Genomic DNA, 25,237 nt, shown 5'->3' with positions numbered 1-25,237 from the left:
GGGATTTGAGGCCTCTTGAAAATGAGTTATATGTGGTGCTTGAATTTTTTCTAGTCAGAAAGGTTCATACCTTCCCAGTTCATGCTGTGCCACCAGACTCCAGCAAACCATTTTTTTGTTTATTTGCATGGATATAAATGTAGAAAGCAGCTCAGCACCTAAGAAATTATTGTAGTCAGATTCAGTCAGGGAACCAGTTTTACTGGTCTCTGTATAGTTTCTAAAAAGAACTGTACTACAACTAACAGCCAGCATATCAACAAGACCTAATTGCTTATATAGTCAGTCAAACAGAACTTGGAGGACTACCTAGAAAAATGCTATCTGGGGACTCCCAATAATATTACAAGAATTTGGCTCAATAGAGCCTGAATTTGTCAACATAGATTGAAGACCTATCTATTTTTTCCAGTGTCATTTTGTGGAATTAAATTTGAAGAGGAGAAGTTGCAGTTCATGTGTCTTGAGAGGACATTAATGGTGATATTGTTTCAAACACTTACTTTTTGTACTTTATGCTTTAAAAACCAGACTGTATGTGCCCCTAAAGCTTTAGATAGCTGATTTTATATAAACTGAAATAGAATATGCTAGAAGTATTTTCCTTAACTTCCATTTTATTTTGTAGTTATCCACCAGACTTTTGTAGGCTTTTCATATATTTTTAGGTTTCAGAGTAGCAGCCGTGTTAGTCTGTATTCGCAAAAAGAAAAGGAGTACTTGTGGCACCTTAGAGACTAACAAATTTATTAGAGCATAAGCTTTCGTGAGCTACAGCTCACTTTATCGGATGCTGTAGCTCACGAAAGCTTATGCTCTAATAAATTTGTTAGTCTCTAAGGTGCCACAAGTACTCCTTTTCTTTTTGCATATATTTTTAGTTCTTGATTTTAGTTAGTTTCTAACCACATTACTTGATATGGCTCTACAGCAGTGGTTTTCAAACTGAGGGTCGTGACCCAATACTAGGTCACGGAATGTAAGGCATTTGGTTGTGGTGGCCCATCGACCGTGCTGCCCGGCTAAGGCAGGCTAGTCCCTACCTGTTCTGACACCGCACGGCACTGCAGAAGCGGCCAACAGCAGGTCCGTCTCCTAGGTTGGGGGCAAAACGGGGTTCCATGTGCTGCCCACAACCCGAGCACCAGCTCCGCACTCTCATTGGCTGGGAACAATGCCTATGTGAGGGGGCAATGCCTGTGGACGAGAGCCACACGGAGCTGCTTATGCACCTCTGCCTAGGAGCCAGACCTGCGGCTGGCTGCTTCCGGGGTGCAGTGCAGTCTGCGGTGCTCGGAAGGCAGAAAGCCTGCCTTAACACCCCTGCTACACCGCTGACAGGGAGCTGCCCACGGTAAGCCTGCATCCCATATCGAATGCATCCCATATTGAGCCCTCCCATATCCCATATCGAAGCCCCTTCCTGCACCCCAAAGCCCTCATCCCCAGCCCCACCTGTACCCCCATCCCAGAACCCTGACCCCCTCCCGCACTCCAACCCTCTGCCCTAGCCCTGAGCCCCACCATACTGGAGCCTCTTCTTGCACTGCAAACCCCTCATCCCCGGCCCCATCCCAGAGCCTGCACCCCCAGCCCTGTGCCCTGACCCCCTCCCTCACCGCAACCCTCTGCCCCAGCCCAGAGCCCTGTCACACACTCTGAACCCCTCATTCCCAGCCCCACCCCACAGCCCACACCCCTGATCTCTGCCCCAACCCTGAGCCCATCCCACACCCCAAACCCCTCATCCCCAGTTCTGTTGGGTCGCGGGCATCAACAATTTTCTTTAACTGGGTTGCCAGAAAAATAGTTTGAAAGCCACTGCTCTATAGTATATATAATTGTGAAAACTGCGTATCTGTCCATATTCCTAATCTGTGCAAATCTTTTTGAATTGGTTGTGTATCCTCCTACTTTTCATTGACTGCCACTCCCTTGCAACAATGAAACTGAAGAATATTATATCATCTGATTGCAAGTGCTTTTTTCCAGACCATTGGTTTACAAAATGAACAAAATTGGTCCCAATACTTATCATTGTGGCACTCCATTAAACACTTCCCTCCTTTCCAAACCACAACCCACTAACAAATGCTCTCTTATATCTAAGAAGGTAGTTTGTCTAAACACGTACCTCAACCACAATTATAGACCTTGCAGATTAGTCTTTTGTGTGCTGCTCTATCAAAAGATTTCCTAAAGACCAGGAAAATTGTTTCTGTCTCAATTCAGGGAAACCACACCTGAATTGCCACTCTATGATCCAGCAAGGGCACCAACTCTTAGGCTTCTAACTCTAGCTGTCATCGCTCTTGGGCAGAGACATGCATCTCTCTCCCCACTGACCACAGCATTTCCAGGCTGCACAGTGAGACTGCCTAAGCAGGCCTGCCTTACTTTTCTCCTTAGAAACAGTAAATACTGTGATTGCCATAGTTAAGTTACTACACAGCTCTTCCTAAGCAAGTAAATTTGTTCATACGTTAAAAGCATTACAGAGAAAATGTATTAAAACAATAAAAACCTGGACGCCTCCTAAGAAGCTTGCCAGTGATCACCCTAACTCCCGCAAGGGATCTGGCTAGTGAACAGTCCCTCAAACCCCCCCGGGGTCTTTTCTGTGGTTGGAGTAGATGACGATGAATGTATAATGCAGGGGTGGCCAACCTGAGCCTGAGAAGGAGCCAGAATTTACCAATGTACATTGCCAAAGAGCCACAGTAATATGTCAGCAGCCCCCTCATCAGTCCCCCCGCCGCCGCTCCCAGTGCCTCCCACCCATCGGCAGTTCCGCTGATCAGCGTCTCCCCCTCCTTCCCCACACCTCCCAATCAGCTGTTTCGTGGAGTGAAGGAGGATCTGGATGGGAGTGGGGAGGAGGGAGGGCACGGCAGGCTTAGGGAAGGTGTGGAGTGGGGGCAGGGCCTGTGGCAGAGCCAGGGATTGAGCAGTGAGCAGTTCCTGGCACATTGGAAAGTTGGCACCTGTAGCTCCAGCCCCGGAGTCGGTGCCTATACAAGGAGCCACATATTAACTTCTGAAGAGCCACAGGTTGGCCACCCCGGTATAATGGATATAGAACAGTCCTTATACCCGATTGCATTTTTTACTTGTTTACACAAGGCCAGATTTTTAGAAGGTTGTGTCAACCTCTGCCCAATCTTTGGATTTCTCAGGTGAGATTATATATACATAGTAGATCAAAATTTTTTAGCCCTCCAATCTAACAGCTCACCTGAGGCACGACAATCCCAACAAGGCACACATGCTCTTGTGCCTTATTTATTAATTACTTGATATAGTATGGGAGTAAGATTATATCGGAATGCTTTATTGAATTGCTGCAATAACGGTGAATCATGAATGAAAATAAATATTCCTAATAGGGAGCAAAGAATATTGACAGAGCTGTACTTTCTCTGTGCTATTGACGTCTATCAGATACAAAACAAAATAAAGCTTAAAGAAAAATAAAAGTTCTGCTGAAAATTTACCCTGTGTCACAAAAGTCTTTCCTTCTTTCCTTGACTGGTCAGAGACAGAAAAATTCTATTACAACAAAATAATTTGTTCCAGGCCCCATCAAACTTCAGCAGTGTTCTGATAGCCAAGTGCCAACACAAGATAAAGATTAATAATAGTGGCAGCAACCGATCCCAATGGCTGGCTTCTACAATGAGCAGAGAATACCAATCCTAGACACAGACAGACAGACACGCACACACGGAGTTCTCTGCCTGCTACCTTTTTATTTATAATAATTTGCACCCTTATAATCTAATACCACATAATGAAGACTGCACCAACCTGAACTACTTTAGCATTTCTCCCTTGAATGTGCATTCATTTTATTAGTCTATATTTTTGCCATGTCTTGCAGCCCTGACTCCCAGTGAAATGAGCTGGAAGTTTAGACTGAGGAAAGATTGCAGGATTCGGACCACAGTGAAATGGTTTATAGAACCACTTAGTGCCCAGTCCTGGAAATTCAAGTGAGTAATCCTATTAACAAAATTCCCACTGAATTTAATGACACTTCTTGGAGTAAGATGACTCATGATAATGGGTGTTTGCAGGACTGGACCCTAGGTAATTTCTGAAATAAAGATTGCAATGGGGTAAACCTCTAAATTTTCAGAGATTCAGTCTATCCGAATAAGCATCCAGAATTTTAGATGTTAGAGATCTTATGAGACTAGGTTGTTATAACATTTCTGTTACTTCATATGTGCGCTTGGGTCAGATATGCCATGAGAAGAGTTTCTCTTCACAGAATATTTTAATATTTCTGCTCTAGTCATGGCTAAAATTAGGCAATTCCAAATGAAAACAAAAAGTGGAGAAAATTTTAATGAACAGTTTGTTGACACCAAGAATGGTATGATGTGATTAAAGGGATTGATAAGGTTGGATCTGGTGCTTCTTTTATCAAAATTGCTCATCCATCCCTACAAAGAAATCCCCAGGATTCTAATATACAAAGTAAAAGAGTTTTTTTTTAAAAAAATTCTAAAGAACTTTCTAAAGATTTCCTATTGCAAAAATCATACCACATAGCCAGTTTGCTTATTCTTGTTAATTAAAACCAAATGAAACACTTTTTTTTTTTTTTTTGCAACATGTAATCCTTGGGTCATATGACTGATCATATGAGCAAGGTAGGAAATAAGAGACAGGGTCTGTTACTCAGTCAAGGAGAGACCAGGGTCTGGAAAAGGGCTGGTGCAAGTAAGTCTTCTCCACAGAGACTGGCAGAAGGACAGCTGCCTGTGGAGTGGCAGTGGCCAAGGATTCAGGAGATTCATGGGAGGCCTTGCTAAGGAACTGTGGTGAAGCCCTGGAAGGGCCAAATGAGCAAAGTTCTGAATACCAGTTTAAAGTTGTGTGGCATATGATTACCCAAGGGCAGAAAAGGAGGAGGAAATGAATTAGTGGTGCTCTTGATAAGGTAACAATGGGACAGGTATATCTCTCTCCTTTTATGAGGAGAATAAATCCTCTATGTGTCAACAGAATTTACACTTGCACAGAGAAGACTATTTAGCTCAAGCCAGATTGTGGCTGGGGCACCCACAAATCATATCACTGCACTCCTTAGTGCTTCCTCGTTAGCACTGAGATACAAACCCCAACAAAAAGGGTTGTGGTCCTGAGGGGCCCACAAGGCCTCAGTCATCAACTGGTGGTATTACCTGATCAAGGAAGAGGACTGCTGCCCCTCAGTGTAATCTGCTGGTGGGCTGCCAGACAGTTTGTTTACATTTGCACAGCCACCCTCAGCTCCCAGTGGTCGCGGTTCACCCTTCCCAACCAATGAGAGCTGCAGGAAGTGGTGGCCAGCACATCCCTGTGGCCCACGCTGCTTCCTTCAGCTCCCATTGGCTGGGAATGGCAAACTGCAGCCACTGGGAGCTGCAGGTAGCCATGCAAATGTAAAGAAACTGTTTGGCAGCCTGCCAGCAGATTACCCGATGGGCCACATGCAGCCCACGGGAAGCAGATTGCACACTCCTGATTTAGAGGATGAAAAGTAGAGTGAACAGGGCAAATTTAGATCTGATGTAAAAGGTTATGTCTCAAGTGACCTCAAGTAAGCTATAAAAATGTACACCATGTCTAAGTTTAGTCTAGTTGAGTGGAAATGCTAATTTTTTAAATATATTCTTCTGGGATGCTGACAATATGTTATTACTCCGGAACTGATTTGACCAATTAGTTACAGCAGGATATTAGCTAGAAATGGAGGATATTAAATGATATTTGATATTATAGAGGTTGTCTCCTCATTAGATCAGTTTTATTTGCAGTTCTTTGTTTTTTCTACCATTCCATTAATAGCCATCAGTTGAACTTAATAGCTTGTTAACTGTTGTTTTTAGTGCTCCTTTATGAATATTTCTGTTAAATTTAGTTTACAAAAAAGTATACCTAAAGATATGAACCCTTTGGGGCTCAAAATGTATGCTACATCAGTGGTTCTCAAACTAGGGTCGCCGCTTGTTCAGGGAAAGCCCCTGGCGGGCTGGGCCGGTTTGTTTACTTGCTGCGTCTGCAGGTTCGGCCGATTGCGGCTCCCACTGGCCGTGGTTCACCGCTCCAGGCCAATGGGGGCTGTGGGAAGGGCAGCCAGCACATCCCTCGTCCTGTGGACAAGACAGGTAAACAAACCGGCCCGGCCCGCCAGGGGCTTTCCCTGAATGAGCGGTGGCCCTAGTTTGAGAACCACAGTGCTACATAATTTAATCATTAGGATGGACTGTATAAGTATCTATTTTAATCTATTACACCATAACAAGAAAAGCCTGATTTAGTAAGACTTCTGCATACCCATGTCTTCTCTTTCTGGCTCCGTTAGTAGCAATAAACTAATTAGCACTGTTCCCAGATTTGTTGTTTATGGAGGAAAGTGAGTGTGTATGTGTGGGTATATAATGTATTTCTTGCACTGTTATATTACCAGTGATAGTGGTTGCACAAACAAGGACGTAAATAAAGAGAGTTGTGTTAATTTCAAGCTCCATTAGAAACAAGGCAACAAATCAATGTTTATCAAATGGAAAATGGACAAAATTGGTAGGGAGCATGTTAAAGCTTCTAAAATGGTATTTGAGAGAGAAAAAGAGAGAGAGAGATAGATAAAAGGTTATTTGACAATATCCTTTTAATAAAAGCACATCACAAGGCACAACATATACCATAGCAGACAACAGCACCTATTGGATCACCAGTGGTGCAGCACATGCTCCACTGTGTCCAGCCTTTACTGTACTTCTAGCAGAAGCCATGGAAATTACTATAAGCATAATCCTGGTAAGGCACTGAATCTTATTGTTTCACTATGTTACAGTCAATGGGGCAGTGGATTATGTCTGAACAAAAATGGTTCTTATTATCTTCAAGAGTCCATTACTACAAGCATCAGGAAGTTAACAGACAATCCAATAGATGATTTTTTCCCACAGATTTTGAGAAGCTGGGCTTCATTTTGAGTCTACAAAAGTATGGAGACAATTCATTGTGGAAACAAATATGGAAATTTGGCCCATTACCCAAACCACCTTACCATTTTACCTACCACCAGACATTAATAGGATCAATTTGCATTTATTTATTCACCCTTAACTTTAAAAATTATTTGCTAAGAGAAAGTATAACAGATATCTGGGTTTTCCCAGGGAGCATTTTGAAATCAAGAACAGAGTCTCCCAAGAATGGAATTTATCTTTCTTTGTTTTGCATGATAGGAAGCTGAGGACTCCTACTTACACATTTCCAAATTTAAATTAAACTTTGGAGGGGTATTCTCACTGGAAAAATCAATAGTGTTATTGGAACTGTATCCCCTAACTTGTATCAATTACTTGGTCAATAAATGTGGGAATTTGATTAACTCAAATATAAATGGTAAGATAAACACAAGTAGGTCTTTAAGTCCCTTATCTGTTAACAAAAAGAGCAAGAGAAGTTCAAACTTTTTACTGTTGTTTTTTACTATTATCTCCTCTACATATCATTCTGTAACATATACATATATTTTATCTTCTCAAAACATATTTAACCCCATGGGTTAATGGAAGCTATTGTGTGTGTGTGATTGATACATCATTGGACTTATTGGTTTAATAACAGGATATATACAGAAAGAAAAGGAGTACTTGTGGCACCTTAGAGACTAACAAATTTATCTGAGCATAAGCTTTCGTGAGCTACAGCTCACTTCATTGGATGCATTCATTTTTTTCCCACTGAATGCATCCGATGAAGTGAGCTGTAGCTCACAAAAGCTTATGCTCAAATAAATTTGTTAGTCTCTAAGGTGCCACAAGTACTCCTTTTCTTTTTGCGAATACAGACTAACACGGCTGCTACTCTGAAACCTGTCAGGATATATACAGTATGTGGGACATTTATTACATATTTACCAAACAAAAATTTATATTTTAAACAATGAATTTAAAGGTACACTACCTGAGACTGTAAAAATGTAAGCGTTCCTTGGAGATTCAAAAACTTAGCAGTATGATTTACTTCTACAGATGGACTCAGCGTGGTACAATAAAATGGACTTAATACCACCACTTTACTTGACAAATCCTTGTCACAACTAGTACTTATAGAAAAGTGCATTGCTAACTTTTAGAATGACAAATACAACATCACTCCATATGGTACTACTTTTCAAATTCCCTGCCTGTAACTCAGAAAACAAAAAAGCATGGATATATTAGCTACACAGCTAATCACACCCATAATATTTACCCGGATTTCTCAGCAGGACAAAAGCAGTTAGACTATACTCAGAGACACATCTGATAACTGCAGCTAATTGGTATAAATCAACTCTCTTCTATGTTTCTCTACCCTTTCCTTTTTTAATATCTATAGCAGATTTTTTAGTCTTTATTTCTTCCTCTATCAATCCTTGTCTTCCCTGTTTGCTCCTTTTTAGATGAAGACAAGCCAATGAAGGGTTGATCTAAATGTCTGGCTGTGACAGTGTGTGCATGAATGATGATAAGACAAGTAACAGCCATGCTACTGTAATGAAAATATTCTACTATAAATTCCTGTTGGTGATTATATAAATCGCTGGGCAAAAATAAACACAATTTTTTTTTTCACCCATCAGCTCCTTTTTGAACTATATTTCATAACCAGAGGCCTCTCTTTCCTTCAATGGATTTGCTTCCTTTCTGGGATAGGCAAGCCCTAATTTTCTCTAGTTCATTCATCTCACTCTTTCAACCTATACCTCCCAGATACACGGTTTGGTTCTTGCTTGGAATAGTGCAAGGTAAGCTTTATATCCACTTTTAGCAAATATAGTTGAGGCCCTAATTCTCTAATAGCACCTGTGTCAAACTTTCATTGAACTAAGTAAGACCTAGTACAGAATTATTTATAGGATCCATATATATATTTTCAGCAGATCAAGGACCCTTTTTTCTCAAATGGAGAGGGCAACGAGTCATGTTTTACAATGATATTTGCTGTTCCTGAGTACATTTTTAATAATACAGATACAGGATGAGTTAAATATTTTTATTATTGATCAATATAGTAGCCTGTAACTTTCTAATTTTTTTTTATATTTAAAGATGGGCAGACTTTTCTACAACAATAATGATAAAAATCTACACTGTAAATGGTGGTTTAGTTACAATGTATAATACACTATTAAGATATCAGTGCTACCTTTGAACATATCAAACCACGCAGAAAAGTCTAGCACCCACAAAAATGATTACAGTTGTTTCATTCCTATCTGAGGTAAGCATATGGAGAGGCCCTTCAATTACAACATTGAAGTGTTTGCTGATAGGCAATATTAGTGTAATCTACTCACTTATATGCCATTTCTTTGTTATCGAGTGCTTTGAGAATTGTTTATCCAGCTCTTACATAGCCTATAATATGCAGAATTAAGAAAACTAGTGTCTATTGTTAACATACCCATATATGACAGCAGAGTTATTCTATAACAATCTCCAGAAAACACAGTGTGATTATCAAAAAAGGTAGCATTTGCCAATAGATACCTCAGTTTGTCCCCCAAGTGTGGCAACTGTATATCTGTTGACATTTTAAAGGTGACCACTGTATAGAGAGAAATCTATCAAAACATTAATGTTATATAACTTCCTGAGCTTCATTCATATTCCTTAATTCTGAATGCAACCCAAATCAGACTATGACTGCATTATTTGAAACATAGGGAACACACTTTAGTACAAATTATATATTACACACACACACACAAATATATATTTGTGATGAGACAGTGGATTTTACAGACCTCACAAAGGCCTGCAAAACTATGTTTATTATGTAGCACAATATTCCAAAATATCTGTCATTAGCAGAATTTCTGGAATTTTGAAGATACATTTCAATAGGCTAAATGGACCTAGCTTGGCAATTTAGTTGACCCTGGAAAAGAGCGCCTTATGTTCATCCTGTGCAAGCTGTCCGCTAACAGATGTACACCATTAAGATGTAAAGTGAGGTGGAGGAGGAGGAGGAACAGCAGGAGAAGAATGAGTCCATTTAGCAAATGAACCATGAGCTACAAATGGCCAGGATAAAGGAGAATCACAAGCACAGAGGTGTTTAATTATTTGAAACCTGTTTTGAATCAATTGACTATACACATATGATTATGTTCTTAAAGGCAGAACATTCACTTCATGTTCAAGTATACTTAAATCTTAAGCTTCTCTATTGTCAACGTCTCTTGACAAAGAGAGGAGGGCAGAGAGTATGTGGAAGGGATTAGTTTTGAAAAGGAGCTACATCATTGATGAAGGAATGTAGTAAACTAGACTAGCATAATAAGGTGTGTGTGCATCATATGGAAAGGTTTCCTTTTGATAACATGGAACTAGGTTGCTGGGAATGTGGAGGTTGTTTAATGCTTTCCTCAGCCTACAGGTGGTAAACTTTGCTAGATTAGCAGTCTTTACTGATGATTTTCTCAATTGTTTGATTGAATCTCTATAGCAACAGACATAACCTGTCACATTAACAACTCATTTTCCTTATAGCTGGAAGCCAGTTACAACATCTAGCAAGAACTTTGCTGGAGTTAAGTAATTTGGATTTTGCAAGATCCTCTTACCTGTGTACCTTCAGCTGCTACAGAAATGTCTTAAAACAAACAAGAGGCACACTTCATAAAAAAAATCCTTTGTAACTACCATTTAAAAATGGCACCCTAGCACTAAGAAATAATCATATTTGCCTTCATCAAAATTTGATAAAAATATTTAAAGCAGGCATGACAGCTAAATCAGATTTGTCAGTCTTAATAATAATGCAGTTCACAATTACACACGGTTCCCGTCTTAACCCTTGTTTTCCCTCTCTCCAGAAAGAGATCATTTTGTTGTTGTTTATTGATACATATAATAATTTCAACAATAAGTTATGTTAAACTTTGCAATGCCAACATTCAATTAACACACACACACTTCTTTTAGTGTCTAAGTGAAAGTCTGGAAGAAAAAAAGACAAGCTTCATGCAGGCTACGTTTTCAAAGTTATTAACACATTACAGAAAGCATTACCACAGCTTTCACTAGCATGCACCTTTGTTGTCACTACAGAGGGGTCATCAACTGAATGTGTATAAAGAGTGAATTGCTCCTAAATGTGATCTCCTTTGGGACAGGCAGAGGCAGCCGGATGGAGAATAATTGCAAAGCTTGCATCTCCCCTGCCTGTGATATACATTACCTGCACTGTGAATAGAGGGTGTTAGTTTTCAGGGGTGTCCAACACCTTGTATGGTGTTCATAAGCATCCTCTTTTTAAACAGAACAAGCTATAACTATTTAGCTGCACTTAAGGAAATACTTGGAGATGTTGTATAGTTAGAAGTCTCCAGAATTAAAAAATCCTATAATATAGGCATAAATATTGCCAATCAGGCAATTAAAGTAACTGCAGTTAAGAACGCTTATTCACTAGATATTCATTTGGATGTCCTCTTTTTTTTAAAAAAAGTGTTTCTCTCTAGCTAGTAACATGTAACTTTGGGAGCTTAGATACTGTTTTCAGCTGAGCAAAAGGAAATGTCAAGGATAATTTTGATAAATGTGAGCTATCCCATATTTTCTGTTAACAAGTGCTTTGTGTTTCTAATAAGATGCACCTGTGATGCTGAAATGGGTTTCTTCTTCTCATGACCCCAAAGGACTAAGAAAGGCTCTACCTTACTCCATAGGTCAATAGCTTTGATGAAGAGATTTTCATTATGTGGAGCTAAATTAGGACTTTAAGAAAAAACTCACTTACTGTTCCTCTTACTCTGGCTACATGCTTCTTTTTTATACTGGTTAGTTCTGAAGTACAGAATTGAATCTATAAACCTATGCTGCAACTATCAGGAATACGCTAACACAGAATGATCATTAGACATGTCTCAATAACAACCTTTAGTGGCAAGTGCAAAACCTTTAAATTAGTGTATACTCTACCTCTAAGCAGGTTTGAAAGTAAAAGTCCCACTTTCTTTTAATTTATACTACACTGAGATAAACTACTGTAAAAATCAACAGTACCACTTCTCTACATAGAGACTTACTGAGAGGTTAGTACTTTTACAGCAAGCAAACATTTATATAAAGTTGTCCAATATTTTTGCTTACTGTGCCAATTTTTCAACTCATTATCCCTTGTAATTAGCTTCCTATGATTACATTAGAGACCCTTGATCATGGAAACAGAGAATCAGCCTACAAAATTAGGAGAATGTGAATGTAATAAAGTTGTAATGGATTCTGGTCAAGCTGTAGGACAAATATAAAGAACACACTGTCCAGCATAAAGAAAAGGAGTACTTGTGGCACCTTAGAGACTAACAAATTTATTAGAGCATAAGCTTTCGTGAGCTACAGCTCTCTTCATCGGATGCATTTGGTGGAAAAAACAGAGGAGAGATTTATATACACACACACAGAGAACATGAAACAATGGGTTTATCATACACACTGTAAGGAGAGTGATCACTTAAGATAAGCCATCACCAGCAGCAGGGGGGGAAAGGAGGAAAACCTTTCATGGTGACAAGCAAGGTAGGCTAATTCCAGCAGTTAGCAAGAATATCACAGGAACAGTGGGCGGTGGGGTGGGGGGGAGAAATACCATGGGGAAATAGTTTTACTTTGTGTAATGACTCATCCATTCCCAGTCTCTATTCAAGCCTAAGTTAATTGTATCCAGTTTGCAAATTAATTCCAATTCAGCAGTCTCTCGTTGGAGTCTGTTTTTGAAGCTTTTTTGTTGAAGTATAGCCACTCTTAGGTCTGTGATCGAGTGACCAGAGAGATTGAAGTGTTCTCCAACTGGTTTTTGAATGTTATAATTCTTGACGTCTGATTTGTGTCCATTCATTCTTTTGCGTAGAGACTGTCCAGTTTGGCCAATGTACATGGCAGAGGGGCATTGCTGGCACATGATGGCATATATCACATTGGTAGATGCGCAGGGGAACGAGCTTCTGATAGTGTGGCTGATGTGATTAGGCCCTATGATGGTATCCCCTGAATAGATATGTGGACAGAGTTGGCAACGGGCTTTGTTGCAAGGATAGGTTCCTGGGTCTGAGCTGTAGCTCACAAAAGCTTATTTCCCCATGGTATTTCTCCCTCCCACCCCACCCCCACTGTTCCTCTGATATTCTTGTTAACTGCTGGAATTAGCCTACCTTGCTTGTCACCATGAAAGGTTTTCCTCCTTTCCCCCCCCCCTGCTGGTGATGGCTTATCTTAAGTGATCACTCTCCTTACAGTGTGTATGATAAACCCATTGTTTCATGTTCTCTGTGTGTGTGTAGGTAAATCTCTCCTCTGTTTTTTCCACCAAATGCATCCGATGAAGTGAGCTGTAGCTCACGAAAGCTTATGCTCTAATAAATTTGTTAGTCTCTAAGGTGCCACAAGTACTCCTTTTCTTTTTGCGAATACAGACTAACACGGCTGCTACTCTGAAACCTGTCCAGCATAGTATGAGTGAAAATGAAAGTAATAGTCAGCTTTGGTTCCAGAAGATACATTTTATAATCCAAATGGTAGAGTTCCACTTGATAAGTCTTTTCGTCTGCTCATATTATAGAGTATGACTTTTACTACTATGACACGGTTTTAAAACTAATTCTTTAAAGATCTGTTAAATATTTACACATATTTGACAGGAAGCATCTATAGCTAGAATGTATTATCCCACACCAAACCTAATAAAGGTAAGTACTTTACTGTCAAAATGAGTGTCATGTAAACTGCACTGATCCCCATAGTGGATACAGGAAGGAATTGTTACTTATACTAGTATTTTCATATCCATAAAGGAGGAGGAATTTGGGGCAGGATCCCTGAGTATGCATTTACTCCATGCGAAGGAGTAAGAGCTTAAGTCTTGAAGCACAGAGCCATAGTTTGGGATGCTACATAGATCTTGGTTGAACAGAGGTCTGTTCTTTTAATTGGTGTGGCTCAGATCCCTATTTACATTGTCTCTTTGGAGAACCTTAATATCGACAGGTTTTCTTTTAGGAGCATGTATTTAGCCTATCACTTAAGTCATATATTATGAAGGAGGACATTAAACAACTAGAAATACTCTACCAGGATTTGTCTGTTTTTTGGCTACTAGTTCACACATTTTTTGCATGCTTTTGCCTTGTTATAATACAATTATATACACTCTTCCCCGTTGCCCTCTCCTCTGGTATGATATAGTTATAGTAGAAGGCCTAGCTAACATAGGTAGTGTTGGAATGAACACATTTAAAGACAGGTTTCAGAGTAGCAGCCGTGTTAGTCTGTATTCGCAAAAAGAAAAGGAGTACTTGTGGCACCTTAGAGACTAACAAATTTATTTGAGCATAAGCTTTCATGAGCTACAGCTCACTTCATCGGATGCAACCTTAGTCTCTAAGGTGCCACAAGTACTCCTCTTCTTTTCACATTTAAAGAGTAACTGTTTTGACAAAGCACTAATTAAAAGTTTAAAGATGACAAAAATAAAGAAAATTGCCTTTGTTTTCGCTGTAGCTACCCTGAAGAGCTTTAACTGCTTAGCAATCAAGAATCTTGGGAGCCAGTCCACAATGAAACTTCACTAGAGTCTGTCCCACATGCTGGATTTAAACATTATCCAGCTAGGTTACGTTTTCTTATGAAGAAAATGTCACTGTCATCTGCATCACTCACTCTCCATCTCCCCTGAACAGGTGACGTATAGTTTATAGCCCACACTTACAGATGCATTTGATTTAGGTGCTGTACTAAAGTGGAAGTGTCAAGGTGATTCATCTGTCTACCGCTGCTCACAGCTGTGTTACACAAAGTGCACTCTATAGCAAGCACTGATTGGATCAAAGTAGTAGGAATTCCATATTGGGGAGGAGGGGGTATTTTTCCTCTTCTAATTCCAACATAAGCACTACCTTTTGACCACTAGGATAGAATAAAATTTGGATTATATAGCATCTTGTACATTCTAAATATCTCATGGGTCTCAGATGCAAGACCAGGAACTCTTACCAGTTTAGCAGGAAAGTTGTTTGAAAAAAATTTGGACCACCATAAAATAAAATAGATAATTACATTTTTAAGCACTTTCACAAAATCAAAACTTCGGGATTAAACTTCAGAGCTATCACTTTTTTTTCTCCAAATGGCAGGCAGGATTAGGCTGAACCATTTAAAAAAAAAAGTTTTGCTACAAACTTTGCAAAACCTCTATGTAAAAATCTTTACATTTTCCCTTGGAGTGCATTTGTGAGGTTTCACTATTTGTTCTTTGACATTATTAATATTTTCATAGCAAAATTAATATTTTCACTAATGAATGATGATTTTTCACTATTGACCTAATTTGCAAGTTTTCACAAAATTCTTCGCTCTGTGAATCTTAATATGCAAAAACTAAGTTTATTCATAGTTAGTTTCACACTATCTTTGCACTGGTAAACATTCACAGCATACTAGTACATTGTGATCTAAATCTGAGTGTGACTTGATCCCATCTTCTGGTGAAAAGTGAACCATGTTGGCTGAATCTAATGGTAGGTATACATAGACAGAACACTTTTTTGTGTGTGTGCGTGCGCGCATGCAATCGGAGGTGTCATTTGCTCAAGAATGAACTATTAAAACAGTAAATGGTAGTAACTTGTGATAGCCTGTATCTTTCAACATACCCATCATAATCCCTGTTTTTGTAGTTTAAAAATAATTCTATGCTCAAAAGTTATCTGAAACTCAGTGCATCAGCTGTCATCCCAGGTGACATATATAGCATAACAATAAGTCATATTGCATTATAATATAAAAACTAGTAAGTCTCTTTAGTAGTTTCCTACCCTTTAGATAAATACTAGCCTTAATTTTAAATGTTACTTTCAGTTTTATGTGGACTAAGGTGCCTGGTGGTATTATAAAAGAAAACAGATTTTGAAACTTCTAATATACTGATTTTGGGGGTCAGGAGGTGCAGGGTGGAGCAGCAGAACAAGCTGCTACACAAAATACTAGCATGAAAGTGCAGACATTTTAGATTATAACATCCACTTTTATAAGAGGGATATAACTGATGATAATACTAGCTCTGAATTGAAATGTGGCATGGAAGATATTAAATGGAAACTTTTAATAAACATTTGATCACTTAAGAAATGGAGGAGTCCCAACAGAGAATAGTTCAACTATTTTAAGATTATTTTCTGCACTTCAAGTTACTTAAAATAGCTTTGTTTTAAAAAGATTTTGCAATGAAAGATGATTAATCCATCACCAGCCTCCCTTCCCAGTCCCTGAAACTCAAAAAACAAATATTTAGAAAAATAAAATAAATGTTATGAGAGGCCATTTGTTGTTGGAGCATAGGACAGGGAGACAAGACTTCTTGAATTCCCTAAAGTTGACTCTGCAAGTCATTTTCATCCACTGCCTGTGACTCCATAGTTAAGGTTGCAGCTACATTTCCATTACTAGCTTGATTTTGTCCTTCAACTCAACCAAATTCCATAAACAAAGGAATATCAGTCTCAAATGTTTCAGGTTAAGTATGGAGCCAGTTATTGACTATGATATTATAATTATGGAGCTATTTGCCAGGGTCCAGAAAGCTGTCTAATATTGTACTTAGCTTACTGCACTGATACAGTTGGGTTCAAATACAGTATACAGACTGGCCAATCAAGCTACTTTTATGAGTTAATATTTTAAGTACTAATGTGAGAATAGCACATCAGGCCTGGCAGAATTAAATAGTATTTAAAATATTCCTAGCCCTTTTCTCTGCAGAGATAAGCCTCTAAACATGGTCTGACAGAAGTGGATGGCTGAGCTGGTTAGAGAAGGAACAGGGAAGCACAGGGTACAGCAGAACAGGGGGCATTCCAGTTCTCACATATACTAATTGGGAGGCCTTAGGACCCTGCAAGTCTTTTTAGCTCCACTGAAGTCCATTCCAGTTTCTCTTTCACACTTCCCATAAGCGTTAGTATGCTTATCAAAGGTCTCAAAACTAACCCCATAAACCCAGGAGTCTGAGTTTCTGATTCTGTCCAGGTATTGCTAAAAGGTCAATTTTAAGATTGTATGACTGACTAAAATATTAATTTCCTTACTTTTAAAAGTTTGGCTTTCTTGTAAATATAACTAATTCTGACTCAGATGGCTTTTTAATGATTGTTCTTGTAAGGATCTCTTCCCTTAAGTTATTGATCTATACTCTCAACTTTAAGGTCAATTGAAAGGGTTTTTTTTAGAATAATTATTAGTATTATGTAGAAAACCGAACACATGATCTACCCCAAAATCAATCAGAAGTAGAGTTTTGTTGTGAAATTTCATGCACAGCAATGGTTCCTCTGGTTTGGGAAAGGACCTTTTAAATACTGAGCCTTATGTATGAACTCTCATTCTTTGAGTATGTCCATCAGAATGCCTCAGTTGTTTAATGTTACACGGTCTTTTTATTTGCGTCAGTTCATTTTTGACCATTTTATCCTCCCTTTTTATTTTCTCTTGCTCTTTGTGTGTGTCTCAATATTCTCTAGCTTTGTGTATGTGTAGACTAGTTGATTATTTATTATTATTGCTGTTGGGACTACCACTAATTATATCATAGAAATGTAGGGCTGGAAGGGACTTCAAAAGGTTATATTGTCCAGCCCCCTGCACTGACAAGAGCACGTAAACCTAGATCATCCCTGACAGACATTTGTCGATCCGATTCTTAAAAAAAAAATATCCTAAGACAAGGATTCCACTACTTCCCCCGTTTTAATGTGAACAGTGATCTAGACTTTCAAAGATAAGCTTGGTCAATGAAAGATTGTAGATCAGAAAAAAAATGTTTCTGGTCTTTCCCATGATTTGTACAATGGATAGTTAAGAAATTAAATCCAAAAACCTCATGTACAGAAATAACATGTACACACATCTCTGATACGATCTTTAATTTAAGAATCTTCTAGTCTGACCAACATCTATCAAATTCCATGACTACCATGACTCACAGGAATGGCTTTACTTTATAAGATATATTCCTGGATCTACATCGAAATGCAAAAGGGCCAGAAAGAAAAACCAAGGGGTTAGGTAGGCAATCTTAGAATACCTTGTTGTGACTTATTCATAACACCTACACCCACATTGTAAGGCAAATTGAGACCTTGGGTAAAATCCTGGTCTCACGGAAATCAGCGGCAATGGAGTCAAGATTTTACCTATCATATAAATACTAGTGAGAGTGATTTTTAAATTTTTTTTACCTGAATAATTTAAAGTGCTATTAAAACATGTTACCAATTGTAGTTGGTGTACAGTACCAATTTTATTTCAGTGTACAGATTTTACGTTGAAAATTTACATGAACATGAGTGAAACACCTTTCATCATAATATGACATAGGAATTATAAATAGGCAGGTTTCTTCTACGGAACCTTACTCAAAAGCTTTGAAAAGAATGCCTTTCACTTAAGGTCATGGGCAACTTTGCAACTGATGCTAAATGGAAAGGAATGGCATGACCTGAAAAAGCAGGTGATAAAATTGCATAGCTTTATGCGATGCTCTGTTAACACAGTATTACTGGAATCCATTTTGCTTCCCTCTAAATTATGATATGAGTGGGTTAAAATCTTACTCAAGCATAATTAAATTTGGTAACAGTATTAAAGTATAAATACTTTGTGGAATCACTTTTTAATGTGCAATTAGTTTCAACACATACATAGCATCTTCCAATGATTAATCTTTTTGGATTTAATTTTTTATCCTGAAATTGACTGTAAAGATATTAATTCCATAAAATTTTTGTATTTTCTTTAGTCTCACATAAGTAAAGTCTTGCCTTAATAAGGTATCCTGCATGTTTGGATACAACATGTACTATATTTAGCCTAATTACCCTATTTTAATCTCAATTTTAATTGTTTTGATATTATTGTTGAAACTTGAAATCTACTCCAAGATGTCCTCAAAGTTATAGCAGAGATTCTTTCTATTGGTAGCTGTTTTCTTAGCTCTTTGTGTGTCACTACCACATCACCGCCATGAACTGAAAAAAAATGTTTATCCAAGTTTCATTAAAAATGCAAAAACTGAAAAAATGGTGCTAATACTCAACACAGAACTCCTTTAGGATTTATTTTCCATATGAAAATCATTAAAGTTAATGCTTGACTATTTTAAGTTTTAACTCTTCAGTCTTAAGAATTGTAGAATATAACTAGTAGCTAATATCACTAGTAGCTAATATCTTATGCATTAGATAACCTCAAAAGTGTGTCGGTACTGACCTTTACATATTATGGGTTGAATTTTCAAAAGTGTCAAAGTGGTTTAAATGCCTAAATTCCACTGATAGTAGACTAAGTTCCACATATTAAGTTATTTATATGCTTTTGAAAATTTTCCACTACATGAGCAGTTTTCAATGCGGGGTTTCAGTCCCCCTGGGGGGTCACAAGCTGGTTTCAGGGGGTACACCAAGCAGGACCAACATTAAACTCACTGGGGCCCAGGGCAGAAAGACAAAGCCCTGCCACCCCAAGCCCAGCCACCTGGGGCTGAAGCCGAAGACTGAGCAACTTAGCTTTGTGGGGGCCCATGTGGCATGGGGCCCCCGGCAACTGCCCTGCTTGCTACCCCCGAATGCCAGCCCTGGCTTTTATATGCAGAAAAACAGTTGCTGTGGCACAGGTGGACTGTAGAATTTTTATAGCGTTTGTGTGTGTGTGTGTGGGGGGGGGGGGTCGGAAAGAAAAAAAGGTTGAGAACCCCAGCACTACCATACCAACTTGAAATTGTTTCCGCATCTATTGAACTACATTTTCTAAACTATTTGTGTGTGCAACAGATTATAATCTCCTGGGGAAAGAGCTGTGCTTTCTTGTACGTATGTACACTGCTGTACTAACTCAGTGAGCAGTAAGTACCAAAATCCTTCTCCCTCTGAGGTCCGTGACAAAATGCAAATTGATATTAGTGTGATCAGGATTAGACTTAACCGGACGAATCATGATAATATTAATAATAAGGGACCTGAGCCATCAGTTATTGCATGGGGAAACTTCCAGATAGCGTCAATAAGAATTCTGCTTGAGTAAAGAATGAATGGTAGTTAATAGGGCAGCCTTCGGAACAAAATAGCAAAGTGATGCTGAAAATTTTATTTGTTAAAATGATAAATCAAATACTGTATAGTAAAGGGAAAGTGGCTGAAAAAAATCTCTGGCTCAATTCCCCTTTCAGTTATATTGGTATAATGCTATTGAAATCAATGGTATAACTAAGAGTAGACATTGGCTTCATTCTATAGCGCAAGAAGAATGCTGCCAAACAACAGCGAACTGTGAAGCCTGATTTAGCTGCTGAAACCAAGCAGCTATGATGTACTGCTATAAAACTGTAAACAAACAAACAAAAACAAAAACCCCAACCACCCCTCCCCGCACATGCCAAAACCCCACCCCCAACATCTGAATTGATCTTTCTAATATCAGAGCTTTTGAAATAAATTCAGGATATATATAAATGAAAAGCAATTCAAAGACATATTGCAGGAACATGCAATAAACAAGTTGTATAGAGTAACCACACACACATTTTGAATGTCTAAATAAGCATGCACACTGTATAAAAGGTGTACTTGGTCTGGTTACACCACCAGTTTCTGTATCTGTGTTCTAATACACTTTAGGCTGCATTTCTTATCTCATGTGTCTACTACAGTAATTTAAAATTCTAATTAAGGATACATTGGCTTATATGTAACACAGTGATATATTTGTTATTTTTAGGTGGAATGGATTATAAACACCCTATTCTTCTATAGCTGTCTGCTCTTAATGCAGGGAGAGAGTATTGTCAGAAGATTCATGAATCCTTCCAGTTTCCCTCAAAAGGGAGCAGAGAAATGAGCTCAGGAGGAAGTGAAAGACGCTCCTGGGCAGGGATCCAGAGAACAGAGCAAGTCCTTGCATTGTAAGGAAGACTAAAGTAAGACCACCTTTTTTTTCCATTCTTGTATCAGCCACCAGTGGGAACACTTTGCATTGTAAGACTGATTTCAAAATAATTCTCACATGAGTTAGGTTAATATAGCTGTGGCCTAATTAAACCAAAACCACCTCCCTCACATCTTGTCTTTCTTCCTGTATGCCGGACAATAGGTAACAGGTTGTTCCTTTCTTTAATATTTTGCACTGAAATTATTACAGTTTTCTCATTATAATACCATGTTTTAGGAACAATCCTGACCACCTTGATCCTCTGTGGATCCTATAACCTTGATTATCTTAGTCATTGAAGCTCACGAAAGCTTATGCTCAAATAAATTTGTTAGTCTCTAAGGTGCCACAAGTACTCCTTTTCTTAAGTCCTTGGAGTCAACCGTGTTAGTTAGGATTTACAGCAGTGTATTCGAGATCTAAATCTGGCCCTTTATTTCCAAGATTTAACTGGGGATTATATCAGAAGAGTTTAATTACTGAGATCCATAATGAAGATATTCATTTGACTAAGGCCTCCATAGTTGCACAAATTTATATTTAATTTGGATGTGCATCTATGCTCTTCTATTTATTTTATTACATTAAGAACAATGGATTCCCAGTCAGAATGTACAAAGCTGGCCGGTCTAATGATGACTCTGCTTTGATAGTGGTATCAGCTGGGAACTTGTCACCTTGACTCCTGTACCTCCTTGATCTCCATACTCACAGGCTATTTCACATATCTCTCTACCTGAATGTTCAGGACATAGTTATTGATATCTCTCCAAAAATAACTAAGTTACAGCAAAACCAGTTTCAAGCATGTCATTAATAACTTTCAAATCAGCAACTCTAACTAAATGCACATATATTTATACCAAGAATCATTTAGAGACAGTGCTTCACATGGAAAGTTTAAAAAAAACAATTGTCTCATTGTATTCATAACATCCTTATGCTTAATATGTACTCAAATGCAGAATACCATAGTATGTGCCACAAATGCCATGTCATTGCCATGATTCAAATAGTTACCTCTTTACACTATCAACCTTAGCCATAAAAAATAAAGAGTTAGAAGAATGCTACATACTTTCATATAAATCATTGGATCCACACCACTTCCCTGACTAATAAATATCAGTGATGTTATATTCTCTCCATAGATTGTAATATTGGATTGTCATTTTTAAAAAGTAAATTAAATTTAAACCAGAATATGGATCTTGTATGAACATTATAGGGGGGGGGAAGTTACTTTGGCTCAGATTTTCAAACGTATTTCGGTGTTGCTGTGCTCAGTGATGCAATGCATAACTGATTTAAGAGCCTAAATCACATTTTCAAAAGGGATTTGGGCACTTAGGAACCTAAATCCTATTGACTGTCAATTGAAAATGAGATTTAGGCTCCTAAATTAGTTAGGTATTGACATGCTGAGCATAGGAACACCCAAATCCTTTTAAAAATCAGGGCCTTAAGCAACGGGTCTAATTTTTGAAGTTACTTTTGTTCATTTAATGCCTTAGTTTTTATTGTTAAAGATTTAAAATGTATTAGGGTTATATTTCTTTTAAAGGGAAAATAATTCCTACAGCTCTCACAAATAGCACAAGACAGACTGGTTTATAATAAATTATTTTTATAGTGAAGTGGTTAATGAACATAAATTGACCAAAAATTCACTTATTCCACTTAACTGTTCCTGAAACAAACAAAATCAGATAAAAGAAAAAAATGCTTTAATCTGAATAATTTTTTAATCAATTACATTCATAAAGATAAAAGAAAATATATCTGTTCACAAGTAGGTTTCTATGTTTACTTAACAACTAAACAAATATTTTCTAAAGGTCTGAGAATTTTCCATACCATCTTGATACAATTGAATGGAAGACTCATTTAGCCTAATGAGCATTATGATTAAATCATTTACTCACAGATCAAAGGAGATTTTAATTATGTAAACGAGTTGTTCAGAAACATAAAATGTTCCATTAAGCTTCACAATTAATAGATACAATATTTATGAGTTCAGATTGTTTTCCTTGTTAAAATTGATTTAGAAAAAAAGTTTCCCTGGATACACTGATTGGGGGAAAATTATTTTAAGCCATGAAAGTAGCAGGCGTGCGAAAGAGTTTACTACCTTTTTTCTTTTCCTCCTCCTCGTCTTTTTTGTTGTTGTTGCTGCTGCTCTAAGCGCCTTGTCACCAGATGTTCATTATGTGTACAAAAATATTGAGTTCATACAAGTACTCATTCACAGCATGATCATACCCTACTGAGTGCATGTCATTGAAGTGTCTGAGTGAAAGCTGTATAAAATTACAGTTTGCAATTTTTTAAAAACCACAACAAAACTATTTCAAATTGTATCACATACTATATATTACATATATCACAATGTAAACAAAGAAATGAACTTTTGTACATGCAAGTATTGTCTTTGTTTTAAAATGATTCTCTAACAAAACAATTCCCTTGGATAAAGTGTGGGACTTCCAGATTAAACCATGCTCCAGAAAGGAGCTCCTCCATTAAAGGGGCTTGATCCTGCTTCCCCTACTGAGGTAGAACTCCCTTTTCCAAGGCAACAATGAAACCTTATGATAGATGGACTGGTAACTCACTATATTGCATGAGATTCTAAACAGGAAAGATTAAAATAAATTCAAAGAAAACAAATGACAGAAAGAATGCTGATAAAATATGCAAGCTGTATTAGTTTTAAGGTAATTTATTTCTACTAGAAGTTTTACTAAGGAAAGCAAATCAAGAGAATGGAAGGCTGCTGACACTAAATCTTGAAAAACCCAGAGAACAGTTGTAAGAAAACTGATTACTACTTAAGAATGATGAACATAAATCCTTTTGAACTCTCAAGGCTAGCTGTATGCATCAGCAAAACTTTCTGCCAGCCATTTCCTACATGTAAGGAAATCCTGAAACAAAATCAAAATGTTTAAATACTGGAAAAACTGGGCCAGATTCTTAATTATGCTGATTGCAGTTACTATGGATTATGCTGATGTAAATGAGATCAGAATCTTGCCGAAAGCATTTCAGAACTGGCAGCACTGCCAGGAAAAAAAACACCTATTTGTCAAAACTCTAGACTCTGCTATAACAGGTTCTCTGAATTCATAAGATTATTGCTGATCATGTCTTAGACTTGCAATGAAAATGAAGCATAAAATATTTGCCAAAATTTGGACTACTGAACCAGTGCAAAATTCCAACATCTTCAAGCCTATGAGTCAACAGAGAAGTTGAAGTCATAATTTTCACACTTAAGGACTTCAGCATATTTATACTCAACCACATGATCTTATTTAATTTATTTTTAGTTTGTGTGCAGCTTGAAGCTGGAGTCAGATTTCCAACTTATAAAACAGGATTCATGAATCCTATGACATAGGGCAATACAAATATTCTGATGTGATTCAAGAGTTTAGATTCCCTAAAATCACCACCCCAAAGTCAACAGTCAATTGGTATATGCTAACAATTTTTGTGTTTTTATACCTTTATCCTGTTATTCAATTATACCTGCACCAAAAAATTGTTGCACCCTGAGCATTTATCAAACTCTCTGCTATAGCTTTGAGATACAGAACATAGTTTATAAACGCTGAATTTAGTGTGAAAAACATGAACAACAGATGTGTGAATAGAAATTATCCTAATAATTATCCTGCATAATGCATGAAGACTATTTTTTATTCAATGTGTGTGAGAGATTATGTTGGCAGAGGAACAAATAGATGAAATATTTTAAACACATCTTCCCTTGTGTTTATTTCTCTGCTAATAACGCTCACATTTTTAACTAGTCGCTTTCTACATGCTTCCTTCTACTACGCAGCATGAAGGTGAGAAAAATGGACCCCAATATGGAAAGCAGTACCTCTGTAGCATGCGCTCCCTTGAATGGTTCCCTTGGGACAATCTGGTCTCTGCAATTTGAGCATGGGCACATTGTCCAGTGCTTAGAACTGAGAAATAGGTGCACTCTGCAGCGTGCTGTCTAGGAACTTCATGGATGCCTTCCTGCTACCCCTCACTTAGCTCTTCATGTACTGCAGGGATGCAATGCCTGCAACCCCTTGCCTATAGAAGGGATTTGTGTGGGTGCAGGAATTGGATCCAATAGCAGCACTATTCTAAAAGGTTTTATATTGCTAAGGGAAGGCAATGTCATGGATGGGATGGGCCCTTTGCTT

General features: G+C 38.0%; 1 long non-coding RNA gene across 1 annotated transcript; it reads left to right on the top strand.

The window, feature by feature from the left end:
* The first annotated feature begins 1,726 nt into the window (after positions 1 to 1,726).
* On the top strand, positions 1,727 to 20,948 carry LOC122455696. The gene is made up of 4 exons (XR_006274096.1): positions 1,727 to 1,831; positions 13,591 to 13,597; positions 19,345 to 19,354; positions 20,938 to 20,948. It is a non-coding gene; the product is annotated as an uncharacterized LOC122455696 (long non-coding RNA).
* Positions 20,949 to 25,237: the final 4,289 nt, after the last annotated feature.

The sequence above is a fragment of the Dermochelys coriacea genome, chromosome 9, assembly GCF_009764565.3.
Source record: "Dermochelys coriacea isolate rDerCor1 chromosome 9, rDerCor1.pri.v4, whole genome shotgun sequence".
Classification (NCBI taxonomy): domain Eukaryota; kingdom Metazoa; phylum Chordata; order Testudines; family Dermochelyidae; genus Dermochelys; species Dermochelys coriacea.
The sequence above is the reverse complement of the archived record's forward strand: the minus strand, read 5'-3'. Positions and strand labels throughout refer to the sequence as shown.